This window comes from Protopterus annectens, chromosome 10.part0, assembly GCF_019279795.1.
Source record: "Protopterus annectens isolate FY-2018-M chromosome 10.part0, PAN1.0, whole genome shotgun sequence".
Classification (NCBI taxonomy): Eukaryota; Metazoa; Chordata; order Ceratodontiformes; family Protopteridae; genus Protopterus; species Protopterus annectens.
In genome coordinates, this window is record NC_056744.1 from 181,098,323 (window position 1) to 181,112,168 (window position 13,846).

Sequence of the window (13,846 nt, forward strand, 5' to 3'; positions counted from 1 at the left end):
GTGACAGTGGTGAGGACTGCAGTGGGAGTGACAGATCCGTTTAAGGTGGAGGTGGGATTACATCAAGGATCAGCTCTGAGTCCTTTCTTATTTGCAGTGGTGATGGACAGGTTGACAGATGAGATCAGACAGGAGGCCCCGTGGACTATGATGTTTGCAGATGACATTGTGATCTGTAGTGAGAGTAGGAATCAGGTTGAGGAGACTCTGGAGAGGTGGAGATATGCTCTAGAGAGCAGAGGAATGAGGGTCAGCAGGGCTAAGACAGAATATATGTGTGTAAATGAGAGGGAGGGTAGAGGAATGGTGAGGATGCAGGGAGTAGAGTTGGTAAAGGTGGACGAGTTTAAGTACTTGGGATCAACAGTTCAGAGTAATGGTGAATGTGGAAGAGAGGTGAAGAAGAGAGTACAGGCAGGGTGGAATGGGTGGAGAAGAGTGTCAGGAGTGATTTGTGACAGACGGGTATCCGTAAGAGTGAAAGGGAAGGTCTACAAGAGTGTAGTGAGACCAGCTATGTTATATGGGTTGGAGACAGTGGCATTGACAAAAAGGCAGGAGTCAGAGCTGGATGTGGCAGAGTTAAAGATGCTAAGATTTGCAATCGGTGTGACTAGGATGGATAGGATTAGGAATCGGTATATTAGAGGGTCAGCTCATGTTGGACAGTTTGGAGACAAAGCAAGAGAGACGAGATTGCGTTGGTTTGGACATGTGCTGAGGAGGGATGATGGGTATATTGGGAAAAAGATGCTAAGGATGGAGCTGCCAGGTAAGAGGAATAGAGGAAGGCCTAAGATAAGGTTTATGGACGTGGTGAGAGAGGACATGCAGGCGGTTGGTATGACAGAGCAAGATGCAGAGGATAGGAAGAAATGGAAAGAGATGATCCGCTGTGGCGACCCCTAACGGGAAAAGCCGAAAGAGAATGATGACAAATATGTTTTTATATCCTCAATCTACTCTGTTCCAGGAATGGAACTGGTTAATCTGCTAAATTAATCAATATTTGCTGATCATTTTTGGAAAAAATCTGTCAGTCTCTACGTTTACCCCCTGCATATTTAATGTGTATCAGCAATATCTTGTTTAAGTAACGTTTTATCCATTCACGTTTAAGATCTTACATCTGGTATTTATCATTTATTTATGCACTGGCTATTTATTTTCTGAGAAGAAGGCATCAATAATGCTTAAGTATTCAGTGCATTTTGGTCTCTAGCCATATCTAGAGTTGTGGCAGTAGTGATATGCCAGAAAGAAAGGGAGTTGAATAATTCTGCCAGCCATCCCTAAGAACTTTGTGTGTGTGTGTGTGTGTGTGTGTGTGTGTGTGTGTGTGTGTGTGTGTGTGTGTGTGTGTGTGTGTGTGTGTGTGAAAATAATCTGTCTGAAAGGTGGTTACCATTGATATGGGGCACTAGAAGACTCTGTAGTTCACAGAGAGTGAGGTAAGAAGGGAGCTTGGGTGATAGACCAAAGACAGCTGTGTAAGTAAGGAATACATAAACCTAGCTTGGAAGGGGATATTGGAATCATATACCTAGATCTGCAGTGCATATTCCCTTTATTTACTTGGCCATAGCTTGCATTTGCTGAACTGATTCTTAAAATGTTGGGTACAAGTAGTGAGACACCACTAGACATCAGACCTCTTTGAGATAGTGGAGCAGATCCAAGAATGGTGGATCCTGTCATTCACAGACCCAGGTGGTTCACTTGTTAGAACTGGTGGGATACAACTCCCTCCATTGCTGATCTGGTCTTCACATATGGATAACAAGTGGGACACCCATTTCAATTTGTTGGCAATAAGTGTAATGGAATTGAACTTATTCAGCTTAAAGCAACCTTGTAACCAAAAGTGCATGTGAATACCCTGTCAGCCACAAGATAAAATATACAGAGATTTTGTTTTACATGGTAGTTACTATAGCTTGTAGTCAGCTTAGTAAATAATAAGGAGAAATGTGCTCCATTGACCACTACATTAAATGTCAGTATCAAACCTAATTAAGGAATGTAGAACAAAAGCAATTTGCATGCCAAAATGTCTAAGTAAGAGCTGGTGGCTTCTGTGCACCTACAGCACAGCTAAGAGGCACCTTAGCAGGTCCCGAATGTAGAAACGAGCAGAGAAAGGACAGTTTGTTCCATCACAGGAGGACCTCAAAGCCCAAATGCAAATACAAAAGGCAGGAATTTGAGATGCAGCACCTGGAACTTGAAACAGCTGATGCAGCTGTTGGTGATGTCAATGTGGTCTTCACATATGGATGACACATGGCGCCATCTCACACAGAAGACATTGTTGAAGTTCTCTTCAGGTGTAAATCCTGATTTGACAAAGTTCTGCAAGTAGAATACTTGAAACTTTGAGAAAAATGAACAGGATAGCTTTTGACTTGCAGCACCTGCTGTTAGTTATGCCTAAATTAGGCCAACCATTAGTAACAGACAACTAACTATATGTGCATATCCCAAGATTATGCTTGCATGTCTGTTGAACATATAGAACCACCTCACAATAGCACTAGAGCCATGCTATGTTGCCTGTCTGGTGGTTGAGTGCTGGCACAAGGAAACCATTTCTTTAAGACCACACTTTCATCAGGCATGTACACTGATCATATCTATGTTCACCGATAGCACATTAGCAGGAATGCTTCAGGCCTTCATTCACAAATAGGTCTGTTCCTATACAGGACAAATTTCAGGAGTTTGAGTAGGTTGTGAAGGCGATGGTGTGTGTGTGTGTGTGTGTGTGTGTGTGTGTGTGTGTGTGTGTGTGTGTGTGTGTGTGTGTGTGTGTGTGTGTACATGTTTAAGTATGTTTGTGTGTGTCTGTGTATATGCATGCATACATGTGTGTCCATCTGTGTTTGCATAAGTGCAGAAATGTTTCTATTTAATTTCTCATTTCAGTTCCCACTTGACACCAATATACTTCTGCTAAACTAAGCAGGGAAATATCTTAGACTTGTCCTCATGTTTTAAAACTTTCACTATATTTTGATCTTGTGAAGTTCATGGGTGCAGGGTTATTAACCTAGCGGTGACATTGCAATAAGCAGCTGTCAGATTATGCACATATGCCACACACCTCACCCACAAAGCCCATTCTGTATGTTGTCCACAACACTGAGTCACCTATTGCTCCTCAGTCATGGCCATTCACATACTTACATACGCAGATGCCTCCCATTTGTCTGTGTGGTATGGGCTACAATGAGGGGGGAGTGCAAAACATTAACCCTGTTTTACTGTAGCTGCCACTGGTGTGATATGCACATGTCACTCAGACACCTTTTGTAGTGTTGGTTCTGTCAACAGGCCACTGGCAGAACACTCCTGTGACATAAAAGCTACATCTAGTATACTGAGTGTAGGTGGAACACAGTATGGGCGATGATGTCCTATGACCTGTCACACGTATGATATGCAGTGTGAAATCATCTGTACTGTCATCTACATCTGTACTGCTAACAACATCTACATTGATTAAGGTTCATGGACTTTCAGACCATACTTAGCAGGGTAATAGTGCAGTGCCTCCCGTTATGAGTGGTGTCTCCACTTTGTGGGTTGTGATAACTGTTGGTGTGCACCATTCAGTGTTTTCACAGACTGACATGAACCTATGTTTTACATGGATGTGTATGTGTAGAGCAAACTGTTTTGCCATATGTGTATGATACAACCAGGGATGTGGAAAGGTCACATGCAGCCTGAGTGCACCTTGTACCATCATAGTTATGGTTACAGGGGCTCTGTAGTGTTCATGGATATGTGACTGTGTGCCTGTTGGGGGGGGCAGTGAGTTTATGTTATCCGACACCCTATCTGTATTGCTTATTCATGCTCAGCACTTGTTCAGGACATATAAGCACTTCATGAGCTACTAATTACTATATCAATCAATCCTACTAATTTCCTACAGGTAAACACTGTTTGTACTTACAATTCCAGCTTGCTTAGAGTACAACAGCTGTTGTACACACTTACCTCACATATCTAGTGAGAAATGGTTGAATATTCAGGCATGTCCAAGTGTCAATTCCCAGTGTTATCGCCTGTCTATATGATGAATATGGGCATCATGAGGCAATATAGCAATTGTCTCATGTACACAGTCAATGCACACCTCCTAACATACAACACTACAACCTGTGGGAGATGCACATATGTAGCCATGCTGGAGGTAATGCTCTCTCCAACCCAGACTGAACCTGACAATCATGTGGGGATGTTAAACGTTTGCACCACACCCCACTCATCACATAGTCTCACTAGATCTCCACCACCACAGGCCACACATAGTAAGACTACAACATTTGCGGAGCCTCTCAATACTACTCTGTGTAGGCAACAGAGGACTCCGAAGCAGAAACACAGACAGCCCCCATCACCAAATACAACACCAATTACTTATAGCCCACAGACTCATGTGTGCCCATCAACTACAGCCAATAGGGTGATATAACATACCCAACACACTAGTCATAGGTGACTCTGTAGGTGGTCACACTGATGTCCCACTCATCAGGCTACCCAAGGTGATAGCCACTTTCATCTGGCTGTTGGGTAACAGGATCTGCAACATAACCTATGCACTCAGGTCACTCCTCAACAGGTACAATATGACTGTTATTCTCCATGTTAGTGTGAATGCCCTGAGATGTAACTTCCTGGACTACATGTACAGAGACATGCAATAGCTCTCCGATCTTGTAGCCCAGGCAGGTATCGCCCTAGCCCTGAGAAGCATTCTGCATTCGTCCAGACTGATAACTCAGTACAATGACTGAATTATTCACTTCAACAGTTGGCTATGCTTCTGGTGTCATTCCAAGGGTATCCAGTATCTGTCTGCTTTGAATGACATGGTTCGCAGAACACGATGCTTTGGCACAGATGAGCTGCACCTGTCGGCCCTGAGATTACGGATAACGTCTATGGCTCTTGCTGCTCCTATAGCGCCTGTTTTAGACAAGGTTCAAATAACATATTCACCACCATAACAGGAACAGGCAAGCAAAACCTGAGGGTAATGTTACTCAATGCTTGACATCTTCATCTCAAATGCACTCACCCGAGACACTCCTTATAATGGACCACTTCGATATCTCTGCAGTGACTGGGACCTGCTTCTAGGCTCCTGAGAGCACCCCTGCACTAACAGGCTATTACGCAGACCACACCTTTCAGTCATGTAACCAGGACCGGAACACCCACTGCAGAGGTCTGTCCATATTTCACAAGGATGTACACACCTCCAGGTTGGTTGCTTAGCACAATGCATCAGAGGTAATCCAAGTGCAACTAACTGTGGCCATAACTGCTATACAAATTGTAGCTTGCTACGGATTCCACACCATACCCCATGGTTAACGGCCCTCACTTCTTGGTGTACTGGAAAGTAGGATTCAAACAGGAACTACTGATGTGAGACTGACACTACACCACACTTAACTGGGATACCTACTCATGTACTGACACATTAGGCCAATGCTTTCTGGGATTCCTAACCTCCAATTGGTTGGATCAACCTATCCACACCACCACCAGGGCCAACAATATCCTAGACCTGGACATTACCAACATGTGTGACTGGTGTTCCACACCTGAGGTTATCCCCTCGCTGGTCAGATCCGAACATATGGTAATCACCCTTGTTATCCACATCCCAGCACCACACCCTTCACAGAAAACACAGTACAATATTTCTACAAAGCCAACTTCAGGCTTCTTATGACAGCAACAAGAACAACAGCACTCAAATGTAGAATGTAGAAAAACAACAAGGCAGGATTCACCAAACTCGATTTATTCTCAAAGATACAAAAAAACTCTGACGTCTCGGCCTTCGCCTTCCAGGAGTATAACTCAAATGAAAACCAGCAGGTCTTATATACAGGTTGAACTAATTGTATAATTAAACAATCAATGCATTAAAAGTCAATTACTTAGACAGCATTCTCCAATTAAAGTCTTCATTAAGACCATTTGGGCATAAAGTTTTAAACTTCAAAATATAAACAGCTTCCTTATATAATAATAACTGTTTAATTCTAAATATATCTGTATCATTGTTGGATACTTGCTCCAAAATTGAAGCTTTAAGCAGCCTTTCATCACTATTATGTTTTTCCAAAAAATGCTGAGCCACAGGGCTCTCATTCTTTATATTAACTATATCTCTGACATGCTCCAATAGTCTCACCTTGAAAGGTCTTTTTGTCTCCCCAATATAAAACTTTTGGCAAGGACATGATAATACATAAATTACCCCTTCTGTTTTACAATTAAAACAGCCATGAACATTAAAAGGAATGCCATTTATATGACTAAAACTACGAATAACAAAACTACATGCCTTGCATTTCCCACACTGATAAGTTCCTTTTAGCCTAACTTGTTCCACCAAACAATCCATGGGTACCTTAAATCTACTATGCACCAATAAATCTTTGATACTTTTACCTTTTCTATATGAAAATTTTAAATTTACATCTAACCAAGATTTAACTTCATCAAGAGAACTAAAATAATTCCAAAATAGTGAAACATTTTTAACAAATTCAGAAGTATAACAGCCATAAGTAGTGACGAAATATATGTCTTCACTAAAAGTTCGTTTTTTCCACTTTATTTTGGGCATATTAGCTTCTAATCTCCTTTTTTCTATCAAATTTTCTTCACTATGTTTATTAATATATTTCCATAATTTATTCAAACATTCCTCCATACAGGATATGCTATATCCTCTTGCAAGGAATGAATTATAAACTAATTCTAATTCATTTTCAAATACAACTTCATCATTGCAAAGTCTAAAACATCTTAACATTTCACCATATGGTAAAGAATGTTTAATATGGGGAACATGTCGACTAGTACCATATACATAGTTAGTCGGACCTTCAAACTTTCTGTTAACCGAGGTTATTAATTTGTTACCACTGGAAATATCCAAAATAACATCCAAAAAAGGTATTCTAGGACCCATGGTCAGTCCATCAAAATCCAACCCAAACCTGTTGTGTTTCAAATCCGAAATGAATTCTACAGCCCTTGATTGATCCCCCTCTACCAAAAAAATCAGGTCATCTACAAATCTATAATATTTAATAACATGGTCTTGAAAAAATTTATGTTTGTAAATGTACTCATATTCAAAAAGTCCCATTGCCAAATTCGCATACATGGGGGCGAAAGGAGCCCCCATGGCTGTACCCTGTTTCTGGCGATACATAATGTTATTAAACTCAAAATAGTTGTTTGTTAATGAAAAATATATTAACTCAATAACAAATTCAGAGACAGGTGACTGACCCAAAAATCGTCTCAAAGCCTCTAACCCAAAATCATGGCTTATATTGGTGTATAAGCTTTTTACATCTACAGACAACCAATATAAGTTTTGATTCCATTTTATACCTTTAATTTTATTCAAAAAATCAAAAACATCCAATAAAAAAGAAGGTAATTTTTTCACATAAGAAATTAAATAATTATGCAGAAAAATACCTATATTTTTTAAAAAATAATTATGGCCAGAAACTATAGGGCGACCCGTAAGTTTGTCAAGGCCTTTATGAATCTTAGGCAAACAATAAAAGTAAGCCTTCCTACAGCCTTCAGTATGAAATTTGTTTTTCACATCTTTCATTTCAAAATAGCCCAACCTATAGCCCCTCTGTATCAATTCACTATATTGTGATATAGCCTCATGATATTTATGTATCTCACATTTTTCATAGGTATTGCTGTCTTCAAGATGTTGCATACATATGTTTAAATAGTCCATACTGTTTAAGACAACCAATTTGTTGCCCTTGTCAGCAGGTTTAAAAACGACATTATTTCTCTTGCTAAGATTCATTAAGATTTTCCAATCCCTTTTTGACATGTTATATTCAATATTACTATAGTTAAACATGAATTCATGATACCCCATTTCCAACGAATGGTTAACCATTTTAGTAAAACTAGCAATGTCCTGATTGAAAATCAGGGGGAAAAAATCACTTTTAGAAGGAACATTGTCAGTGTTAAGCTTAACATAAGCATTAGTAGATTCATCAGACAAACATGAATAAAAACTGTTGTTAGAACTAGAGTCATCAGAATTAAAATCTAGGCATTGCTGATTACTGTTAAGACTAAAAAAATACTTTAAATACAATTTGCGACTGAATTTATATATATCCATTTGCATGTCATGTAGCCTAGAGACCACAGTTGGAATGAACTTTAAACCTAGATTCAGTATTGAAAGTTCATCATTACTTAATTCAAAGTTGGATAAGTTAACAACATAACAATTCAATGAGTTGGACAACCCACTACCATCTTCCTCGCTTGTAGCCTCCCCGTTTCGTCGATTCTGAGGGAAAATAGTCCTGATATTCTCGCTGGCGTTTAAGCCGCGAGTTATCTCTCTGTTGTTGCGGACCTTCCCTACGAAAATTATGTCTCAATTGTTCTGGATTCTCTGCTGCTGGCAAGTGTGGAAAGTCAGTGTCCAATCCATCATCTTCATAGGATGTATAACCATTTTCTGAAGCAGAAGCCGATGAGTTCAAGGAGCGTACTCTGTCAGCTTCCGTTTGGAACCTCACTTGTTTCGCCTTTGTTCGATTGGTTCTTGACACAAACGCCTTGTTCAGTTCATAATCACGCAAATCTCTTATTAACTTGCTTTTTTTATGATCAATGAGTGTTAGTTCATAATCTTTTAACTTGTCATTCATTTGCTTCAGAAAGTCATCCAAAAAGGACGAAGATGCACCTTTAGAAATGTCATTGCAAGTTTTTTTAATATCAGCACACAACTCTTTCTGCTTTAGGCTGTCTCTTTCTACCAAGATCTGTAGCCACTGTGTAGTGCAATTGTGTGCTGCAGCAACCCACCTTTTATGAAACAGTACCTCTGATTCTTTTGAGAGATCAAAGGGCGTGGTGGGATCTTTAAACGCCCTTAGTCCCCTAGGTGTAGTTTCAGTGTCAATATAGCGTTGTAAGCCACATATGTTAAAAAAGGTGGCAGTTTCTTTTATCATCTTTTTCTCTAAGCTATCAAAAAGAGATTTCTGTTCTGCATTATCTGGTACACAGTTCTTCCTGCCGATACTGCAGAAAGGATTAGGGAAACGTTTTTTGCGTTCATCTTCCCATTTATCCCACAATGTATTACCTTTATCAACACCAATTCTGGTAGTTAGCTGTCTCTCACCTCTGTCCAAGGCATTACTGACAAAACTGTCCAAAGAAAGTTGTGATCCATCCATGGTGTCTCGTAACACCCGTGGGAATTGAGCCAATGAATCCGAAGTCATGAAGCAACAAGAACAACAGCACTCAAATGTAGAATGTAGAAAAACAACAAGGCAGGATTCACCAAACTCGATTTATTCTCAAAGATACAAAAAAACTCTGACGTCTCGGCCTTCGCCTTCCAGGAGTATAACTCAAATGAAAACCAGCAGGTCTTATATACAGGTTGAACTAATTGTATAATTAAACAATCAATGCATTAAAAGTCAATTACTTAGACAGCATTCTCCAATTAAAGTCTTCATTAAGACCATTTGGGCATAAAGTTTTAAACTTCAAAATATAAACAGCTTCCTTATATAATAATAACTGTTTAATTCTAAATATATCTGTATCATTGTTGGATACTTGCTCCAAAATTGAAGCTTTAAGCAGCCTTTCATCACTATTATGTTTTTCCAAAAAATGCTGAGCCACAGGGCTCTCATTCTTTATATTAACTATATCTCTGACATGCTCCAATAGTCTCACCTTGAAAGGTCTTTTTGTCTCCCCAATATAAAACTTTTGGCAAGGACATGATAATACATAAATTACCCCTTCTGTTTTACAATTAAAACAACCATGAACATTAAAAGGAATGCCATTTATATGACTAAAACTACGAATAACAAAACTACATGCCTTGCATTTCCCACACTGATAAGTTCCTTTTAGCCTAACTTGTTCCACCAAACCATCCATGGGTACCTTAAATCTACTATGCACCAATAAATCTTGGGATACCTACTCATGTACTGACACATTAGGCCAATGCTTTCTGGGATTCCTAACCTCCAATTGGTTGGATCAACCTATCCACACCACCACCAGGGCCAACAATATCCTAGACCTGGACATTACCAACATGTGTGACTGGTGTTCCACACCTGAGGTTATCCCCTCGCTGGTCAGATCCGAACATATGGTAATCACCCTTGTTATCCACATCCCAGCACCACACCCTTCACAGAAAACACAGTACAATATTTCTACAAAGCCAACTTCAGGCTTCTTATGACAGCAGTAGTAAACATCATGACACCCATGCAGATGGACAATATAGTTACAAACGCTGAATCATACACAACTGCACTTCATTAGCACTTACACGACTGCATGGATCATGCTATCCCAAACAGAGCTATGATGGTACCCGCCAGATAACGGACACCACTCTGGGGTTCCACTGCCATGGACATAATGTACAACAGAAGGAGGAGACTGTTGCAAAGTAGAGTACAATCTCATGGGTGGGGTAGCTCCCTGGTCAGCCTCAGTAGAAATCTGAGATCCCTTATCACATCCTCCAAAGCTAGCTACATAAACATTACTGTGACTCATTCCAAGGACTACCACAAAGCGTTATGGAGGTATGTCACTACTCTCGATGGCAATACCCACATCTGCTCTGACATACAGCGGTTAGGCAGGAACATTACAGAACCGACTGATATTGGCAACATCCTGGCAGATAGGTTCAATGCTAACTTTACACCCTCTCACTCCCTACAGGGCCAAAATCTATACAGGAACAATGCAGAGTCCCTGTGGTCACAACTACACAGTTCAAAGCTGGACTCTCTAAAGCCTGGAACACAGACTCCATGTGACCGTCCAACATCCCAGGCTGCGATTTACACAGACCTCAGAATGACATAGCTCCCCACTTGGGCACCAAATTCACTAATAGCCTTGTATCAGGCATTGTGGCCCCTGAATGGTGCACAGCAACAGTTATCACACTCCACAAAGGTGGCGCCACAATGGACCAGAGGAACTATTGCCCTATACGCCTGACTAGACTGTTCTGCAAGGCTATGGAGCACATCATCATGGAAGTCATTTACAGAGACATTGGGGCCTCCAAACCTTTGATACCACCCAGTTTGGATTTGTTAAGGCCAGACCATGACTCCAACACTGGTGGAGTCCTTTGAGACAGTTACCAAGGTAGTAGATGAGGGCAAGGAGGTCCACACAGCCTACCTTGTCCTCTCATTGGCTTTCAACACCGTTCCCCATTCTGGTATTGTCAACATACACATCCACCTGCACATCAACCCCTATGTCACGAGATGTTATGCAAAGTGGCTCACGGACAGGACCCACACAGTGAGGGTAGCATACCCTAGTTCCTACTGTAAATCAGTTACAATTGGCATACCCCAGTCCTCAGTCATAGGGCCCCTCATGTTCAGTATATGCTTCTCTGAGGTACAGGCTAGCACAGAAGGACTTTCCCTGAATAGGTTTGCAGATGACTGCAAACCAGGGGCCATGATTGATTCACCAGCTGATACAGACACCCTCCATAAGGGTTTCACTGTGACGGATACCTGGTGTCGATAACATGGCCTCAAGATGCATGCCACAAGGTGCATAGACATCCCCATTGGATTACACCAATCACCCACTGACTATCACATAGGTGGTAGTCCCCTACATATATAAGACATTATTAGGGATCTTAGAACACACGTAGATAGCACCCACTCCTTTGATAACCATATTGCCAAGGTGGTGTGGATATCCTTCTACGTGGCCACCCTATTCTGTAATGGGTTTGTAGCCGGAACAAAGGCAGCCATTGTACCTCTGTACTCCTGACTTATGAAACACATTCAAGGGTACAACACCCTATTTGGGGTGTGCATTACGAAACAACAATGGCTTTAAATACCACAACATTAACACACCAAGAGGATTACTGACCTCCGAAGGATGACGTATGCAGCACAACTACAGAAACCCCAACTGTACTCATTTGCATACTGCATACTCAGCGGTGATCTCTGCTGAACATACAAGGCCCATGTCCACAACAATATTGATGGATATGCTCCACATAAGCAACATAAACAAAAGCCACTGAGAGCAACATGCTCTGGAATATGTACCCAAATGCAATGATTGCTAGGACGTGCTGGAGGGATACATTCCTGAACCGGACACTCACCATGCTTTAGAACATGATTCCTATGTACATCAGGCAGGGACCCTCACTAGCACTCTTCAAGAGATACCTCGATGGGTGGATGGAAGACAGACATGTATGCCAGGGATCACTGCAGTGGCTGTACTGTACACAGGTGCAGGAAACAAATGGCTCTGCTGTTCACAGACACAGGACACTAACCTAGGGAGGTGCCACAAGTGAAAACACTGTAGTTGGGCTTACAAATGGACTTGGCCAGACAGCATAGTACCTAACTATGAACCTATGAAGTTATTACATGTCCTTTGTGCATGGATAATTGAGTAGCTCTTCCATTTCAATTAGCTATCATGCTGTTACACTGTCTGGTGATGACAAGCCATATGTATCCTGTTATTGTGCATTGTACATGTCAATAGGAATACCTGATGTTTGCATAATATAACAGTAATGTTATGTAAAATATTTGACATATCTACCTACAATACTGTACATTTCACATTTTTGCAACAATATCCCATAATGCAAAGCATAATTGTACAGCAGGACCACCTTAGACATGTTATTCTCAGTTATACGTGATGCCTACTGTTACAGTATATCAACATATACTATCCCCTGTTATGGCACGTACTTGTTGGACAAACCCTACCACTGACGGCGGCTGGAGTGGAATCGTTGTGTTTAAAGCCCTTATGTAGTATCCCTTGTGGTGTATGAGGTGTTTACCTTGTGGTCCACAGCAGTACACACAATTTCTACAAGCGTTACTATGCTCAACAAAACATCACTACATAATACCTTTTCCCACTGTATGCATTGCATACACTTTCATTAATACAGAACAGGCACTACATACACTAACATACTGAGTGTTCTACATACCTTCTTAGTGGTCCGAAGTTTACTTAAAATATCTGTCTTACTCCTTTCCTGTTTCAACGGGTTCTATGGTATGAGCATACGGTTTGAATGTATGGCGCTTCATCCTTTTATACGTAGATACCAGTAACATGTGGTATCCTGCCACCAATTGGTGTTCAGGAGTAGATGATTACATGAACATCAGCTGTGCAGCTACTCCATTAGCCAATTACACGGCAACAGTGGGGTATAATTGAATACTCCACTTGGGCGTTGTCCTTTTGCCCTACCTTCGAGGAAGATGGCCTGGATGTGTTTTTTGTGATGAATTGCAACTGCTATATGGAGAGACACAGATAGTTTGACTTCATATCCCCTGTGGATTGTGTGTGATGGCTAGAGTATATAGTTCTACATGTGAGTGTAGTTGTTATGTCACCCGTCTGATACGAGACTATTGCAAACAAAACCTGTAACATCGGCATCTGTTCCATTGTACAACAGCAACGATTTCACATAGCGTCATTACAAGTGTGTCTCTCACAAGGTATGTTAAGGCTTCTGCAAATGTCATTGAGTGAGTGGATGTTTGTGATGTTATTACAGTCTGTATTGCAATTGTTTCTGGTGTGGGGGAGATGTAGGTGGGTGTACATAGCAGATAAAGGTTTGTGGGGACTGCATTTATACATATTCCATATGTGTGTGAGGGCTCCTTCCCTAATT